Source organism: Diabrotica virgifera, chromosome 1 (assembly GCF_917563875.1).
Source record: "Diabrotica virgifera virgifera chromosome 1, PGI_DIABVI_V3a".
In the NCBI taxonomy this organism is placed as follows: Eukaryota; Metazoa; Arthropoda; class Insecta; order Coleoptera; family Chrysomelidae; genus Diabrotica; species Diabrotica virgifera.
The window spans coordinates 252,722,789-252,743,098 of NC_065443.1; positions in this window are offsets into that span (position 1 = coordinate 252,722,789).

A 20,310-nucleotide genomic window follows, 5' to 3' on the forward strand; every position below is an offset into this window, starting at 1 on the left:
AAAGTTAATCATTTTAAACAAATTTGAGAGTAAGAAACTCATAAATTGAATAAAAACTTCAATATGGCGTTCGCTGAATATGTCTATCCTTATTGGTTGCTTAGAAAATTGCAAAACAAATCATAAATTTTGCGTTTTTATAAATATTCATAACTTTTGTAGAAATTAACTTAGAACCTTCTTATTACAAAGAATGCTGAGATTTATGGTGCTTAAATCATACCCTAAATTTCAAAGCAATCGGTCTAATAGTTTAAAAGTTATTTAATTTGTTTTTCCCAAATTAATTTTTTTTGGAACACTTTAAGTCAGAAAATGATGAAGTTACAGTAATACTTTGGATAGTTTATGAAAGAAGAAGATTTACACTATTAATTTAATTAAAAAAATGACAAAAAATAATTATAAATATTGCAAAATTATTTTGCAAGAACATGTGAATTAAAAAGGGGGGGGGGGTTCACTTCGTCTCTAATTGTCCTAGGACAATTGTTTTTCTTTCTAAATGTGTATAAAAATTCAGTCTTTCTAAATATGAAAAAAATAATTTTTCTACGGGTAACGGTTAAAAAGTTGTTCTAATTGTTAATAAGTAAGCAAAAAATCGACATGTTTTTGCAAAATAATTTTACACTGTTTAAAATTACTTTGTGTCATTTTTTTTTAAATTAAGTTAATAGTATAAATGTTCTTCTTTCATAAACTGTCCGAAGTATTACTGTAACCTCATAATTTTCTGACTTACAGTGTTGCAAAAAAATGAATTTGGGATAAACAAATTAAATAACTTTTAAACTATTTGACCAATTGCTTTGAAATTTAAAATATAATTTAAGCACAAGAAGTCTCAGCATTCCGTGTAATAAGAAGGTTCTAACTTAATTTTTACATAAGAAATGAACATTTATAAAATCTCAAAATTTATGACTTATTTTTGCAATTTTCTAAGCAACAAATAAGGATATAGGGGAGTGCAATTAGAACGAGAAGATACAATGTTTCGGAAAAAATCAAACAAGGTTATATTTTTCTAAAACTTTTTTTTGTGAGTTTATAAATATGTTTAAGTAAAAAGTTCTACTCACAAATTTCGCCGCTAATTGTTTATTAATTGTTTAAACAATAACAATTGTTTTCTATAAATAATGTTAAGAATATGGGTGAATTCAACATTTTATTTTGATAAAAAATGTTTTTATTTTAGTTTTGATTATGCTGAACCAGAATCTGACATTACAATTTGCAAATTCAAAATGGCGGATTCAAAATGGTGGATTTTTTCCTAAAATTCCTTAAAAAGCAGTTGTAAAGTCCGAATTTTTTTTATAAAACGTGTTTGTTTACATATATGTGGATATTTTTGAGAGGTTGCTGAACCTGAATCAAATTTTGATAATTGAAATTATAAAATGGCAGATCCAAAATGGCGGATAACTTAAAAAATAGTTGTAAAATCATAATTTCTTTACAAAATGTATTTATTTCTACATATATTTATTTTTGAGAGCTTTGATAAACCTAACTTAAATGTTAACATTATAAACTATAAAATGGCGGATCCAAAATGCGGATTTTCTAAAAAGAACATAAAAAAGAACATTTTTCTAAAACAGTTATGGTCTTTATTTTTAACAGGTTGTTGAATCTGAATTAAAGATTAAAAATTTAAATTTCAAAATGGCGGATCCAAAATGGCGGATATTTAAATGAAAAACAAGTAGAATCCAATCAAACAAATATGGAATTCCATTCTTAAAAAAAAAGATAAACAAATAATTTTCACAAAAATATTAAAAATTAAAATGTATTAGAAAGAAAGAACCAATTATTCAAAATCTATCTCTTCAATATTCAAAAAATTGTTGCAATGGAATCATAAATAAAAAGTTATTCTTAGTAAAAAGCTCTGCATATTCTAAAACTTTAAATGCAATCATAAAATATCAATTTTGTACAAGATATGTCAATAAATAAAAATTTCAGTTAGGAGTAAAATACCTGTATTTTTCATAATACTGAAAATTGTTATTATGGAAAGTTGTTCAGAATTAAAAACGATGTGTCAATATGCAATTACACTTTTATGCAATTTTTTTACATAATACCTCGTATAATATTGATAAAATATAATATTTTATATTTGCATATTAAGTGTTAGACCATGCACAGCTATTTATGACGAATAACTTTCTTCATAAAATTAATAATAAATCAGTTATCATAAATAATAACTGAAAATTTAATGATGTTTGGTATAATCAATTTGAAACAATATTAAAAAAACAAATTTTCGATTAGAAGGATGTAATTACATATTGGAACATAGTTTTTAATTCCAAACAACTTTTCTTTATAAAAATTTTCGATATTGTGAAATATAAAGGAACTTTACTCTTTAGTGAAATTCATATTCTTTGACATACCTCGTACAAAATTAACAAAATTTGATATTTGATGGTTGCATCTTATGTTATATACGATGCAGAGTATTTTATAAAGAATAACATTTTTCGTAAAACTGATATTAAAAAAGTTATAAATAGGTCCCAAGTTACGCAGACATACTGTATAAGAGCTAAAAAAATTTTTTTTGTTGAACATTTATTATTTTTGAAGCTTATTATTAAATTAATTTTAGGTAATTTTTACAGAAAAAAGTTTTGATCACTCTGTATATACATTTTTTCAGCTGGTAATTTTCGGTTTTTTTATTACATTTTTGTTATCTTTCTTAGTTTTCTCAAAAAGAAATTGTTTATTTAATTTTTAATCTAAAATAATTCAGTGTTTTTTAAAGATTACATACTAGGCTTTAAACAAATATTACAAAAATTGTATTAGATTTATTCAAACTTGAGTAATACCGTCTTAAAATGGTGGGAATTCTGTAGAACTACGAAGTTGTCAAAAATTACATTTTTTGAGACAGCGTATTATTTGAATTAAATTTTTGAGATTTTTTTTAATGAAACATCGTTTAGTAAGATGATTGAGAGGTAAGTTTTGCAAATTTGAGAGCTTTGTAAGTAAAATTGTATTAGTTACACATTTTTAAATCATTTTTAAACAAAATTCATGTAAGTCTCATTTTCCGCCCACACCGTACTTATGTCCATATATTTTATTTCTTTTTATTACAACCATAAGATAGCTTATTTTATCTTCTTTCATGTCCAATGTGTAAAATTTCTTTTGATCCATTAGTTAAAGAATTACATTAAAAAAACTCAACCGTGCACTTCTTCCAATGCTAGTTTACATTGCGCCAATGTGTGTGAGAAGGGTGACTTTAGCGTTATACATAAAAAATTACAGAAGCTAGAGATTTAATTTTAGAAAAATCTTTATATAAGGTTTTTTTTTGTAAAATTTTCTGAATTTTTCAATGGTCAAGTCAGTTTTTTTCTAAAAATTATATTTTCGGAGTTATTTAAAAAAACATCTAACTTCGCTGTTCATTTGTTTAATAAAAAATGAAGCACCCACTTCTCGAGTAGAACTTTTTGATATGTTGTTTATTAAACATTTCTTAATGAAATTACAAAAAGTTTTATCTTGTTTGATTTTTTCCGAAGTGAAAATCTAAATGCACTCCCCTAATATACATATACAGCGAACGCCATATTGAAGTTTTTGATACGATTTATGAGTTTCTTATTCTCAAATTTGTTTAGAATGCTTCACTTTTTAGCAATAGATGAAAAAAGCGAAAATTTACCGTTTTTCGATCTTCATTTGTTTATAACTATGTATATCATTAAACTCGGCTGCAGGAAACATATGTATAGGTTATTGTTATTAATATAGATGTCCATACTACTCAAAAAATTTGGTTTCGGCCTGGAGGGGATGTGTCACGAGAAAAATCTTATTTCTCTGGACTATAATGGCTGTATCGTGATACACTGCATATTATAAAACATATTATGTATTTAATTGTATTCTAGCCCTATGCCTTTAAAGCCTGTTGAGTTTTGTTAAAAAAAATGTAAATCATTGCTTAATATGTTAAAATTAAATCGCCCGGTATTAAAATTATCTAAATATAATATTACACGACGTATTTCCAATAATACCTCTATTTTGAATCTATTACTCCCTTAAAAGCAAGAAGTCGTATTTATCTAATAACAATTAAAATATCGCAGGAACTGTATCGTTGAATTCACCAATCGCAACCTGTCGAATGGCGCAAGTCTCCTTCAGAAGAACTGCCCTCCGAGTCCAGGAGGATCCTCTTCAACGCAAGAGTGGCCCCAACAGTGGTTTGCGCGTTATCACACTGTTAATACCGCAAGCAGCGCACTATTACCAAAAGTCGAAAAGCTTCATCAGACCGCAGGCATGCCACCTGACTGATCGTACACACGCCACTTTTGAAAAAAGGTAAGAAACTCTTTGAAATTACTAAAAAATGTATTTCTTTTGTGCGTAACTATAACTTATAGTTAATCTTTAAAAGCATTATATTTGAGTTTTTATATTATGAATATGAAGAGTAAGAATTTTGGTAAATATAGTTTATTGAATTGAGTGTATAGTCCGGGAAGTAAGATTTTTCTCAAAGCCCTTAATAATCCTGGTATCTTTTTAGTTATTGTAGACCTAGAGAAAGAAAACCTACCTGTTTCCTGCCAAGAGTTCGAAGCCGTTTTTAATTATTAACAATCTAGTACAAAATACGCGATTTTATTAAAAATCTATTTTTTGAAAAATAAAAAGTCAATTTGTTACTTCGCAAACTGCAAAATAATGCAAAATCCTTTATTTGTTTAAAACTATTATTAAAATTAATCTATAACTTAGTTATTTCATCCAAAGGAGGGCATTGTCGTACTTAACAAACACTCAAGATTTGAGACGATCCATTAATTAGTTTAAAAGTTATTCTATTGGTTTATCCCAGATACCTTTTTTGTAATAATATAATACAGAAAATATCAATATCAAATATACTTACTTTACTTAATCAGTAGACCCATTTGTACCTTTCGGTGTTGGGCCATTTATTATTCATTAATTACACTATTTTATAATCTTCTGAATTAATTGTCCTAGTTCTTAACGAACTTTCTCCATTCCTTCCTATTGAATGCCATCTGTGTTGCTTCCTGCCAAGTCTTACCCTTACTCTGCAGTATCTGCGAAATGTCACTGTTCCATTCTTTAATGGGTCCTCCTCTTCTATTCTTCCCTATTGGTTTGGCGTCTCACACTCTTTTTACTTGTCTATTATTGTCCATCCGGGTTAGATGTCCGAACCATGCCAATTTTTTATCCTTGATTTAGTCGAGTATCGGTTTGATTTTGAGTCTTTCTCTTATTTCTTTATTTCTGATTCTATCAGTTCTTTTTACTCCGATCGTTCTTCTGAGGTATTTCATCTCTGCTGCCTGAATTCTGCTCTGATGTCTTTTGTTTAATATCCAATTTTCTGCTCCATATCTCACCGTAGGTGTATATATTGTTTTGTATATTGTCATCTTGGTCTTTGTGGATATTTTTTTGTTATTAAGGAATCCTCTATTTAGTGCTTGGAATAGCGTTCCTGCGTTTTCCATTCTGTTGTTAAGATCGTCCTCGATGTCTCCTTTGTTGTTGATTACTGTTCCTAAGTATTTGTATGAATTTGTCTGTATTATTTTTTGTTGGTCTGTCATTACTTCTATTTGATCTTCCGTCCCTTGTTTCCTTGATATTTTCATTATCTCAGACTTCTCTTTGTTTACGTTTAAGTTGTACTTGCTTGCTTCTAGGTTCCATTTCTCTAAGTTGTATTTCAGTTTTTCTGCTGTTTCCGCAATTAATACTATGTCGTCTGCAAATATACACATCTCAGCGTTTATCATTTGCATTCTGTTCCAACCGATGCAGTATTTCTTGAAAGTTTTCTTACATTCTTTCACTATCTCATCTATTACATTTATGAATAGCACTGGGCTGAGACTTCCCCTTGTCTAACTCCTTCAGTTGTTTCACATGGTTCTGACTGTATATTTAACATTCTTACTGTATTTGTTGTTTTCATGTATATACTCTTTGTTGCTCCTATCAGTTCTTCACTTACTTCCTTCTTCTTTAAGCTTTCCCATATATCTTTTCTTTTGACTGAGTCGAATGCTTTTTCCATGTCTATAAAGCTCAGATATATTTCTCTATTTTTCTTTAATGCTTTTTCTATTACTTGTTGCATGGTGAATATACGGTCTTGTGTGTTGTGTCCTTTCCTGAATCCACACACAAGACTCGAATGGATATGGATATACTGACTAATTTTAAGCAACTTTTGTTGTATGTACAGAGTTTTTCCGCCAAATCAATACTTTTCGAGTTATTTGCAAGTGAATATGTTCATTTTTCAACAAAATAACCCCGTTTTTAGACGGTTTTTCCCAAATAAAACGTAAGCATTTTGTCGAAAAAAATATTCTCAGCAAAACTATTGCCTATAAAAAAGTGAAAAAAAGGGTGTACATATTAGGTCTCTAAACCTAGCAAAACCAGAGTAATAGGTTCTAGCTAATGAAAAATAGGTTTATATTTTGAAAATTGCAAATAGAATAATTCAATGTGAAATATCCAAATAATGAAGCAATCTTTGGGAAAACACATTACAACTTTTTTTATAGTGTTTAAAAAAATCTTTATTTCTGTTTTATTAAAAAAAAATTCTAGCATCAAATGTAAGCAAGTTACGCTCAAAATAAAGTTGGTCCCTTTTGTTTTGGCAAAAAAAAATCTGGAAGATCACCCCCAATAAGCAACTTAAATTAAATTAATCGTTACCGCTTCACAAGTTACTTTACTTATGTTGTGTTTATATTATCTGTAAGTTTCATTGATTCAAAGTGCTTATTTTTGAAAAAAATTAATTTTAAAGTAAAAATTTTAATTTTGATAAAAGTGATTTTTTTCAAAATAACTTAAAAAAATTGTTAGATATACCAAAAATCTTAAACAATAAAAAAGTCGGCTTTACTTTTCTAAATATTTTGTATTTTTTTGTTTTTCTGTAAAACAAAAATTGGTTAAAATTCGATGTTTCTAAATTTGCATACACTCGTGATAAGTGACTCGTTTCGTTCAAGCCTTTTTAACTAGAGCTTTTTCAAAGATAAGGACTTTGAAAAGGTGAAACTTACAGATGATATGATCAATACATACGCGAGTAAAAAACTTGTGAAGTGGTAGCAATTAAGTTCATTTGAAATGCTAATTAGGGGTGGTTTTCCCGATTTCTTACCAAAACAAAGAGAGCAACATTTTATTGAGCGTAACTTTTTTACTTTTGATGCTAAAAGTTTTTTTAAAAAACAAAAATAGGCATTTTTAAACACTTTAAAAAAGTTAAAATGAGTTTTCCCCAAAAAAGTGCTTCGTTTTTTGGTTATGGCACGTTAAAATATTCGATTTGGAATTTGATGAATATGAACCTATTTTTCATTAGCTATAGCTCTACTTTTACTAGGTATAGTGACCTAATATATACACCTTGCTTCACATTTTTACGTGCTATATTTTTGATAAGATTTTTTTTGAGTTATTTGCGAAAAACCGTCTGAAAACGTGGTTATTTTGTAGAAAAATGAACATATTCACTCGCAAATAACTCGAGAAGTATTAACTTGGTGAAAAACTTTTATAGAACAAAAGTTGCTTAAAATTAGTAATTTTATCCATTTCCGGACTTATTTCGAACATATATTTTCACCCTCAAAGGGGGTGAAACTCACCCCTAGGGCAAAAGCACACATCGGCACAATATCACTTTTTTTCTTTGACTTGTTAGCTATATGTATGCCAAATTGCATGTCCATCCAAGCGGTTCTTTAAAATTTAGAGGTTTTGCAATATTTTACTTTTAAAGAACTTACTATTATTGACATTTTTAGATTATAAACAGAATAACTTTAAAAATATTGACCGCAGAAAAAAATCTTTTGAAAAATGGTAACTAGTTTTACTTTAAAGATAAAGACTTAAAGTTTTATCATACAGTAGACGATTAATTAAAATTGAATTAAAAATTAGAATTTTCTGGGAAACATATACTTTTTGAACCGTTTAAACAAATATTACATTATTTGTTAATTAACAATATTATTCATTGCATATTTGTAATGTACGCAAAAAGTATATACGAATTAAAAAAAGGTCAAAATCAATTTGAACTGTTGAATTTTTAGTTCTCCTTTAAATGGTCCGATTAATTTTTATTTTAGCCTCATTTTTAGCAGTCACAGGCAATGATGTCTAAGTTTAATCTTATCCCTACTTTTTACTGAATCTTCTTCTTCATGTACTTACCATGTCCTTTAAAAATGTCCCTTAAAATAACTTTTAAAATAATTAATGGATTGTTCTTAAATCTTGAGCTGCCCTACATTCTACTTTAGATGAAATACCTATATTAGATACAGGGCCGCGTTTAGGTCAATTGACGCCCTAGGCAATTCTCTGGTAGCCGCCCTTCAAGCATGTACCATTTTTGTGAAAAAAGAAATTGCAAGCAGATTTTTTTAATTAAATAAGAATACATAAAAATTGTCATTCCAGTTCGATCACATCAGATTTCTTTCTTGATTTTTCTTTGGAAAAATTATCAGTAGTAATTGCACAAGAGCTCTGAAATTATTGAATTTTTCCCGAGTGACACTTTGACAGTTTTAATTTCACGAGCCGAAGGCGAGTGAAATTATGTCAAAGTGTCACGAGAGCAAAAATTCTATATTAATTTCAGAGGTCGAGTGCAATTTGTTGCGATTATTTCATGAATAAAACTGTTCAAAACCAAAATTTTATTGTGATTTATTTATGTAAGTACCATTAAACACACAGTTTATAAATATTTGACGATTGAAAGTCATCACTTTTATAATTTTTAAAACATTAATTGTCATTAATGTCACTGAATGTATTTTTTCGTAGCAACGAAGGGCATCTGACGTAATATACTTAACGACGGGAGATTATCAAAAATTATCGATTTAATTCAGATTTCTGTAGCTTTCTATTGGTCAGAATCTCCTATGAATGAAATAATCATCTTAATGTCGTTATAATTTATCGCCCTTGTTACGTCACCTTCTATGGACAAAATCGACAAATTGTTAAGACGTTCTTGCATCATACTTGATCAGAAATTATTTTCATGACTCTTTTAAATTTTTGACATTCTCAAAAATGACCTTTCAGCGGACACGTTGGTTGGCAACTGGCAGGCACAAATAAATGCACAAAGCAAGATCAAAATTATATCTTTCAATATCTTTCAATCCACATCCAAATGAACCTTGAAGTGAATGCATTATGAATGATGTAGGTATCTAGGTATTAGTGCAGTCAGTGATGGTATTTGGCTCCGAATTCCATCCTTCTACATCAATTTACTTGATATTCTCACTGTAAGTACTGTAAGTAGGGAATAGCTCAAGAAACAAAGTCTATGCTATATCCTATGACGCTTTTAACTTAGGGGTGGTTCCCACCCGTTATCGGGGGTGGAAATTTTTTTTATCAAACTAACACCGGAAGTGGCCAGAGAACCTAATTCTAAGCAATAACTGTTTTATAAATTTTTTTGAAAACTCAATACTTTTTGAGTTATTCGTGGTTAAAAATTTGCCATTTTCATTGAAAAATGACACTTTTCGGAGACTGTTTTTTTGGGAATAGGTACCATAAAAATTGTGCATCTAACGAAAAAAACTATATAAAACATTTTTGTAGCCTATGAAAAATCAGAGAGATTCATTTTTTCAAAAATCTTCTAGTTTTAATAAAAAAATAGATGGTAGGTGAAAAAAATATTCTTTTGGTGCATGCTCAAATCGGTGTATTCAACTTAAAATAACAGAGAAATTGTCGATTTTAGGGGTATAATTCTACGAATATATTTTCTACTGCTTGAAAAGACCTTTAAAGCGAGAACTGTTAAATGTCGGTTACATTCAAACTAAGCGAGATATGGGGCAAAAAACTAATGACTAATGTATTTTAAGGAAAAATGAGAAGTATATTTAACCCCTAATCCACCAGAATTTAAATGCATCGTCTTTCTTCTATAGTGTTATTTCTATATTCAAAAAGTTGGACGGGTTTAAAATGAATGGTTTTTGAAAAGAACAAGATCAAATTATAGAGCGCATTTTTAAATTTTCCTAAAAATCTTCCTTTTTTCCATGTAATTCGAAAGTGATAAGAGATACGTAAAAAAATACCTTACAAAAATGTTGGTTTTCTTAGAAATCTTCCTTTTTCTCAATGTAATTCGAAAGTGATAAGAAATACGTAAAAAAATACCTTACAAAGATGTAGGTTTTCTTTTAGATAACAATTTTATTTTTCTTTCATTACTGTATCTCATTATCATTTTCGAGTTACATGGAGAAAAAGGAAGATTTAAAAAAAAATTAAAAATACTCTCTATAATTTGATCTTATTTTTAGCAAAAACCATACATTTTAAACCCCTCCAACTTGTTTAATATAGAAATAACCCTATAGTAAAAGGTATTGTAGAAGTAAAACGATGCATTTAAATCTGGTGGAAGAGGGGTTAAAATATACATACTTCGCATTTTATCTTAAAATAAATTAGTCATCCTTTTTTGTTGCACCATATCTCGCTAAGTTTGAATGTAATCGAAATTTAACAGTGCGGTCGTTTTAAAGGTCTTTTCAGGCAGTAGTTACAAAAGATATTGATAGCATTATACCCTTAAAATCGACCATTTCTCTGTTATTAAGTTGAACACACCCATTTGAGCATGCACAAAAAAAATTTCTTTTCTCTTTTTATGCTATCACTAGAAGATTTATGAAGGAACGAATCTCTTTGATTTTTCATAAGCTACAAAAATGTTTTATATAGTTTTTTTCGTTAGATGCATAATTTTTAAGGTATTAGCAAAAAACCTTCCGAAAAGGCGACATTTTTCAATGAAAACGGCAAATTTTCAACCACGAATAACCCAAAAGGATTCAGTTTAAAAGGTTATAGAACAGTGCGCCCTTCGCCTTTGCGGTGCTGCCGACGACCCAATAATCCCTAAATTTACGACTTCTGTCCTTTTTGAATGAATAGTGTAGAAATGAATGCCCACTTATATTCCATTGATGGATGTACTATGTACTTAAATATTATTCGATTTTAATTTTTATATACAAATATTTTTTGTACAGTATTCTTGCCGCCCTCTCCTAATTTGTCGCCCTAGGCAACTGCCTATGTTGCCTAATGGATAAAGCAGCCCTGATTAGATATACGTATCTACTTTAGATGAAATCTACTTTAGTGATGAAATCTTGAGGTGCCCTACTTTCTACTTAAGATGAAATACCTATATTAGATCTATCTATGTACTTTAGATGACATCTACTTTAGATGAAATACCTATATTAGAGATACCTATATAAGATGCCTTTAGATGATATAGTATGGTGTATTCCACGAATATACGACTGTTTTTGATTATCGCAACAACGAATATTTTAGTGTGCAACATAAGAAGCACGAAAGTATTTTGCTATAATAATTACTCCCATAAACAACAATATAATTTGCTTTCGTTCTTCATATTTTGCACAGTAAAATATTCGTTGTCCCGGTAATCCAAAAGGGTCGTATATTCGTGAAATGGGGTATACCTACAAAGTACTAGGTTAATTATAATAGTAGTTAATAACAAATAAGGATTTTGTCTTATTTTGCAGTTTGCGAAGCAACAAATTTAAAGTTTTTCAAAAATCTCAATTTTGAAGCTTTTTCAATGTTTTAAAAAACCTAATTTTGTAATTTTTTGTCAACTATTTAGCTTTTTTGCACCAAATCGTTAATACATAATTAAAAAACGGCTCCGGACTCTTAGCAGGAAACAGGTAGGTTTTCTTTCTATAGTACAAATCAACAATTTCAATACGGTATTATTTACCTACCCACAACAATAAAATATTTGTCAAATTACTTGTTTGTCACATTTAAGAAAAGCAAAGAATTTTCATTCAAAGTTATTGTAAATGTAACTGTAAATGATCTAATCCTATGTTTTGTCAACAAAAATCGTCCTAAAATATTATAACTTTTTTTCCAAAAATAGTTTAAACAATTTACAGGGGTAATTTAAAGTTAAAATTATTAACAAATGGTATATTGGTAATGTAGGCAAAGACTAGATACAAAATAAAAAGAAAGATTCACATTTTGTTTGATATGAATTTTGAAACAATTCATATGAATTTTAAAACAAAATTCATATTTCGTTTTTCGATATCGTTATATATTTGAAAAAAGGGACTAACTTTGTCCAAAGTAATCGTAGGACAACTTTTTTTTAAACCTGCCAGCTTTTCGAATATGAAAAATGTTTTTTCCACCTACCTCTACCGAAAGTATACTTTTCCGGACCGGATTGTAGGGAGCAAAGTTGTACTTTTCCTCCCTAGGGAGGAAAATATTTTTCCTCCCTAGGGAGGAAAAGTAAAAGTGACGTCATGGTATTTCATTCATGAAATATAACTTATTGACGCCCTGTACAATATCTATTTTCTATTACGTAAGTATCTATACATTTTAACGATTATTTAAAAACACTCTGTATTTTGCAGAATGGTAAAAAACAGTAAATTGTTATTTTGATTTAACAATGTTTACATTAATAATTTGACTTATATTTGACAGTTGACAGTTATATTTTAACTACTTGTTAGTTTTAGTTCTAATAAATTTTGTTGGTTAGTTACATATATAAATTAAGTAAAAATGAAAAAATGACTTGTTATTTGAGGAAGGTGGAAAAACCATATGTATAACATGGGAGTAAAGTGCCTTTTCCTCCCTTGAATGATTACTGCCCTCCGCTACGCGTCGGGCAGTAAACTTCATTCTCGGGAGGAAAAGTAGCACTTTCCTCCCTTGTTATACAATAGCTATTTGTATAACAAGGGAGGAAAGTGCTTCTTTTCCTCCCGAGAATGAAGTTTACTGCCCGACGCGTAGCGGAGGGCAGTAATCATTCAAGGGAGGAAAAGGCACTTTACTCCCATGTTATACATATGGTTTTTCCAGCTTCCTCAAATAACAAGTCATTTTATCATTTTTACTTAATTATGTAACTAACCAACAAAATTTATTAGAACTAAAACTAGCAAGTAGGTACAATATAACTGTCAACTGTCAAATATAAGTCAAATTATTAATGTAAACATTGTTAAATCAGAATAACAATTTAGTGTTTTTTACCATTCTGCAAAATACAGAGTGTTTTTAAATAAACGTTAAAATGTATAGATACTTACGTAATAGAAAATAGATATTGTACAGGGCGTCAATAAGTTACATTACATGAATGAAATACCATGACGTTACTTTTACTTTTCCTCCCTAGGGAGGAAAAATATTTTCCTCCCAAGGGAGGAAAAGTACAACTTTGCTCCCTACAATCAGGTCCGGAAAAGTATACTTTCGGTAGAGGTAGGTGGAAAATAGCTATTTCCACCTACCTCTACCGAAAGTATAATTTTCCGGACCTGATTGTAGGGAGCAAAGTTGTACTTTTCCTCCCTAGGGAGGAAAACTAAAAGTGACGTCATGGTATTTCATTTATGAAATATAACTTATTGACGCCCTGTACAATATCTATTTTCTATTACGTAAGTATCTATACATTTTAACGTTTATTTATAAAACACTCTGTATTTTGCAGAATGGTAAAAAACAGTAAATTGTTATTTTGATTTAACAATGTTTACATTAATAATTTGACTTATATTTGACAGTTGACAGTTATATTGTACCTACTTGTTGTTTTAGTTCTAATAAATTTTGTTGGTTAGTTACATAAATAAATTAAGTAAAAATGAAAAATGACTTGTTATTTGAGGAAGGTGGAAAAATCATATGTATAACATGGGAGTAAAGTGCCTTTTTCTCCCTTAGTAAACTTCATTCTCGGGAGGAAAAGTAGCACTTTCCTCCCTTGTTATACAAATAGCTATTTCCGCGGGCAATATCCAAAAAGGAATGAAAAATAAAATGCAATTTCTTTGCATCAAATTTTGCAATGTTCGAAATAGTTTTTTCTAATTAATAAAATAGAATAACTCTCTCTCTCTCTCTCTCTCTCTCTCTCTCTCTCTCTCTCTTGCTTACACTACCCATATAATCATTGTAAGTTCATTCTTTTCTGAGATACGTTATTGTAAAAAGGTCGGTTGGTATAAACAAATTGAATAACATTTAAACCGATTGAAGATGTGAAATTTTAAACAACGGCGCAAGAAACTTGCCAGATTTTTTGATGATTTGTCTAAGCCTAGTAGTAAAGCGACTGATAATTTTGAGCCCGACGAAATATTTAATATTGTCATAGATTGTTTAAGCAATTTAACCCGCTGAAGAGGAAAGATCTTTCAGTTATCTTTTTCACATTAAAAATGCTATAAAATCTACAATGAAATAGGATCGGTTATAGGTCTGGATCCCGTGTATGAAAAAAAAATTGATTAATAACAAGCTGAAAATTTGTTAATAGCTTAAGGGTGTCTAGTCGGACAAACTTTGATATATGAGAACACTGAAATAGGGGAAGTTTTAATTGTGCAACAGAGATTAAACTCTCATGCAAAAATCAGACTGCTATTTATCAGCAAATGGGCGTTTTAATGAGTGGAACATGTAGAATATATCAAATGACAGGAATTATGACATGTGATAAATAGCAGTCTGATTTTTGCATGAGAGTTTAATCTGTGTTCGGAGAGTTGAAGTCTGTTCTGTCGGACAAAATAAATGTGCCGTTTTCGTGGTGTGACCGTTCCAAATTTTTAACTTGTTCCCCAATCTAAACTGCCCCTGTTCCAGTGTTCCCATATATCAAAGTTTATCCGACTAGACACCCTTAAGCTGTTAACAAATTTTCAGCTTGCTATTAATCAACTTTTTTTCATACGCGGGATCCAGACCTATTAACTGGCCTAGTAACTTTATGCATTGATAATGATTTGGTAAAATCATGAGATTTTTCGAAAATTATAGACATCTTTGGCAATCAGAAAACTCGAAAAGCACCTGTATTATAAAAAATTTCTTCTTCTTTAGCCCATTTCTATCCAACTTTGGACATAGGCCTTCCCTAAATCTTTCCATAACTGTCTGTCCTTGGCTGCGCTTTTCCAGTGAATTCCTGCAGATTTTACAATATCGCCCTTCCATCTCATCTGAGGTCTTCCTCTTCCTCTTCTTCCTTTCCACGGTCTCCAGTTTTGTATTTCAGCATTCCATCTTTTATCTTCCTGTCTTGCATTGTGGCCCGCAAATCTCCACTTTAACCCTGTTATAGTAATATGTTAAGTTACATTTTTTACTTGTGTTTTCTCTCTTATCCATTTGTTTGATTTTCTATCTTGCAGTTTTATTCCCAACATGGATCTTTCCATTTTTCTCTGAGTTATTTCTATTTTGTTTATGTTGACCTTTGTTAATCTCCATGTTTCTAAGCCATACGTCACAACAGGAAGGATGCACTGGTCAAATACACGGGTTTTTAGGTATAGTCCATTGAAATGTTACATTTAGTGTGCATTTCTTAGAGGAGTCAATTTTATTTTTTTAATGTGTAGGGGGGTTCAGTAGAAGCTTAAGTTCAAGTTTTTGGGGTTGAGGCCCATGTCCCCCGGTCGCCATCTTGGAAAAAGGGGTGCAAAGGGCTTTCGCGCTGTATCTCGTAAACTACCTACCCTACAGAAAATTTAATTTTACATAAAATGAAGCAAATTAAATTTTCTACAATTTTATGTCTATTACTTTTTATCGTAAAATGACCAACAAAAAAGTTATAAACAAAAATAAGAGAAAATTTTGTAAGAAATTTCCTTTTGGAGGTTATAACTTTTTTTACGTTCATTTCACAATAAAATAACATCATAGCGATTTTGTAGAGGATTTTTCAATAAACAATTTTCACTATAAAGTTGTTTAATTTTATTTATTATCTAGGTTTTACAGCGCTCCAAACTTGACCAGATTCTCGAATTCTCATAGAAAAATAATGCTTTTCTATCTATATATTAGACGAGCATTAACCGTTATGCCAACCACGAAAATCAAATTTAAGGTGAATGATCAATTTTGGTCTATTTTTATGTTTTCGAGGTCGCTGAATCCGAATATGACGTTTATTTTTATCTGGAGTTGGTGGAACATGTTAAAAAAATAAATTTTATACAAAAATGCCAAAAATCAATTTTGATGATTTTTCAAATTTACCTCGCTGTATCTTTGGTCGCTGTAAATATTTCCTTTTAAAAATTTTACTGTGTCATCTTAGAAGCATGTAGATAACAATGAAATTTGTCCAAAATGTTTAAACACATTAAAAAAGGAGTTGTTAATTTATTAACATTTTGTCATCATATTTCGTTAGTTTCATGTTTACTTAAAAAAGTTGAGCGACAAACTTTTTAGTTTATAATTTTAACCAACACAACACTACAATATAGTTGATGAAGAAGTTTTTTGGAAAATTTTAAGTCAAAATATATAATAGGAAAAAAGTTATGTTACTTCATATACAAGCGGCACACCCCAAAAAACGCTTATATCTCAAGATCCTGACCACGGTGTGGTGAATGGCTAATTTTTATCATACTTTATGATTTTGATATCAAAAATCGTTTTTGCTCTGCTTAAGAATTTTGCATTTTGCGGTTGCGTCATTCTTCTTCTGAAGCGGCGAATTTGTCCTCAAACAACTTCTTGGGCCTTTTCTATATATGCTTAGAGTTATAAGTTTTATAGTGGGAAGAAAGGTCAAAAACAGATTAATAATAGCATAGGAATGTTAAAATCATAATCAATTGTATGAATAAAATATATATATATATATATATATATATATATATATATATATATATATATATATATATATATATATATAAATAGATGAAATAGAGAATGTGGAAAAATCCCCTTACGAACAATTCACACATCCACCATTTCGGGCTGGGAAAAATTTTTCGAATAGAATCAAAGATCCAAACACCAGTTCTTAGAAATGTGTTTCGCCCTCTTCAACCTCTCTGGGCTCGTCGGTAAAGACAATATATATATTTTATATATATATATATATATATATATATATATAAAAATAAATAAGCAAAATCATTGGCTAATACTCGTAAAGTGAATGTGAATTTAGTTGGAAATATATAAAATGATGAAGGAAATATATAAAATATATATATATATATATATATATATATATATATATATATATATATATATATATATATATAGATAGAAAAGTAAGCCTAACTTTTGTTTTTATTGTATCCCTATGAACATTCGAGAATCTGGTCAAGTTTGGAGCGCTGTAAAACCTATATAAATAAATAGAATTAAACAACTTTATAGTGGAAACTGTTCGCTGAAAAACCCTCTACAAAATTTCTAAAATGTTATTTTATTTTAAAATGAACTGAAAAAAAGTTATAATATCCAAAAAAAACTTGTTAAAAAAATTTACATATTTTTGGTTATATCTTTTTTGTTGGTCAGTTGACGATAATAAGTAATAGAAACAAAATTGTGGAAAATTTAATTTGCAATATTTTATGTTTAATTAGATTTTCCGTAGGGTTGGTAGTTTACGAGATATAGCGCGAAACCCCCTTGCACCCCATTTCCAAGATGGCGACCGGGGGACAAGGATGGCGACCCCAAAAACTTGAACTTAAGCTTCTACTGATCTCCCCTACACATTAAAGAAATAAAATTGACTCCTCTAAGAAATGCAAGGTACGGCCTAAAAAATGTAACATTTTAATGGACTAGTACTGTTGTATCTTTGTGCTTTTTAGTATCCATCTGAACGTTCCAAACCCTGCCCACGTTAAATTTTCCCTATTATAACCATAATCAAAATTTAATAAAATTTATATTTGAAATGTTTCCTATTATTTAAAATTGATAATTTTATACCTTATAAAAATAAAACAATTTTTTTTGGCTGTTTACTTTTTGCGGGGGCCCGCTCTTCACTTGTTACCGGGGCCCGCTCATCCCTCTCGGCGGCCCTGCAAATGCGCCCATGTCACTGAAAATGATAAGCGTTAAAATTCTTAGTAAATAATGTATCAAAGACATGCCATAACGCTTATCTTTGTTTAACTTGTGGTTTCTATGGCAAGCGGCTTAATTTTGCGATGCTAGTTTCTGTAAGTGAAAAAGAGACCCAGTATAAAAAATAATTCTTTGATAATTTCATGCATGTGCAAAGATCCGTTGGAACAAATGTATGTAACATTAAAAGTATCTTTTTTAATAATGTCATGCATATTCAAAGGACTACGGACATATTGTATATCATCTAACGAGAGCGTTCCGCAATCCCATGATAACAAACTAAATCCCATCCTAGGAATCCATGTGTTCGTTATAGGTTGCACTGGCATATATTTCTGCAAATAAAATATGCGATTCAAATTAATTGGAGGCAATTAGACCAGATTAATTATTATTGTATTTGGTTTATCCGACGTTTAGGCAAATTGCGCATTAAATTTTGTATAGTTGTTATGTAGAGCGGTTCTAGGGAACGCTCAGATACACAGATTACCTTTGATTGAAGAGCTTCAATGCGATTGGTTAATACAGAGAATTCGTGAATTTGTGTTGAAGTTTAACCAGGAAAAAAGTATTATAACTATAAAGATATAGCAGGATATAAACGGATACATCAAAAGGCATATCTTTGCAAGCAACATATTAAGGACTCAGGGACATATCGTCGGCTTAGGGACAAAAAAATGTAACTACATTTTTTTCCATTTTGAGATATCTACACCATTGAACTTACCTTATTGAGTTCTTTTGAGTGACACAAAATTGTATTTCTCCGAACACCTTAAACCCCAGTAAGAAGTTTTCGTAACTACATTTCTTAGCAATCTTTGCGTGTCACAGAAATGTAAGTGGTCTTACATTTCTGTGATACTATGTTTTGACTGATGATATTGAGTTACATTTTTGTGACATAAATTTTATTGCACTGAATTGTGGTTGCAGGTAGCAACAATTGATTTAATAATTTGTTTCGTATATTTAGCAGCGTGGTCTGTTGCATTTCCAGCTCTGTTACAACTGTGAAGGCGTAAAAAAGTGAAAAAGTTGATAATTTCATCGGCTTAGGGACACAAAATTGTATCTCAGAAATGACTACTCTTCAGCAGAGCGTATCACAATCAATCAGGTTTGCAAAGTGATTGACACAAATAAAATTAATGTTTGAAAATCTTTTCAAAGTTGATGTTTATTTAAAAAAATAAATAAAAAACTGTTTATATCGGTTCTATCAATATCTAAAGTCGATTACTTTTATTTTGTGATTTTAAATAAAGTTATAAAATGAATTATGAATATTACTTTTATTATTATTAGAAAATTGGGTAACCCTCAGTTGTAAAATTAGATTATACCTAATACTATAGCAACAAAGAATTAAAAATAAATTACTGATCCCAACAGTAAGTCTCTATAATAATAGACGTTTCGTTTAGGGACACAAAAATGTATCTCCACCACTATTTATCTGAATGTTGTTATTTTGAGAACACAATTTATCCATTGTTGGGTATGATTGTATTACCTTAAAGTAAACATCATTATCATTCTCTTTGCCTTATCCCTATGCGGGGTCGGCTTCCCTAATTGCATTTCTCCACACAATTCTATCTTGGGTTATATCAATGTTAATCCCCTTTACCAACATGTCCTGCCTTATCGTCTCCCCCCAGGTCTTCTTTGGTCTTCCTCTCCTACTCCTTCCAGGAATCTGCACTTCAGCTATTCTTCGTATTGGGTGATTAACGTCTCGACGTTGAACATGACCAAACCATCTTAACCTATGCTCTTTCATTTTGGCATCAATTGGTGCCACATCTAGACTTCCCCTAATATACTCATTTCTAATTTTATCCTTCTTTGTCACTCCACTCATCCATCTAAGCATTCTCATTTCCGCCACATGCATTCGTTGTTCCTCTTTCTTTTTCACTGTCCAACATTCAGTTCCGTGCATCATAGTCGGTCTTATGGCTGTTTTATAGAATTTTACCTTCAGCTTCATTGGAATTTTTCTGTCACACAACACACCACTCGCTTCTTTCCACTTCATCCATCCAGCCCTAATTCTACTGCATGCATCTCCATCTATTTCTCCATTACTCTGTAATACCGATCCGAGGTACTTAAAACTATTGCTTTTCACAATCATTTCACCATTCAAAGATACCATTTTATTTGTAGTAACTCCAT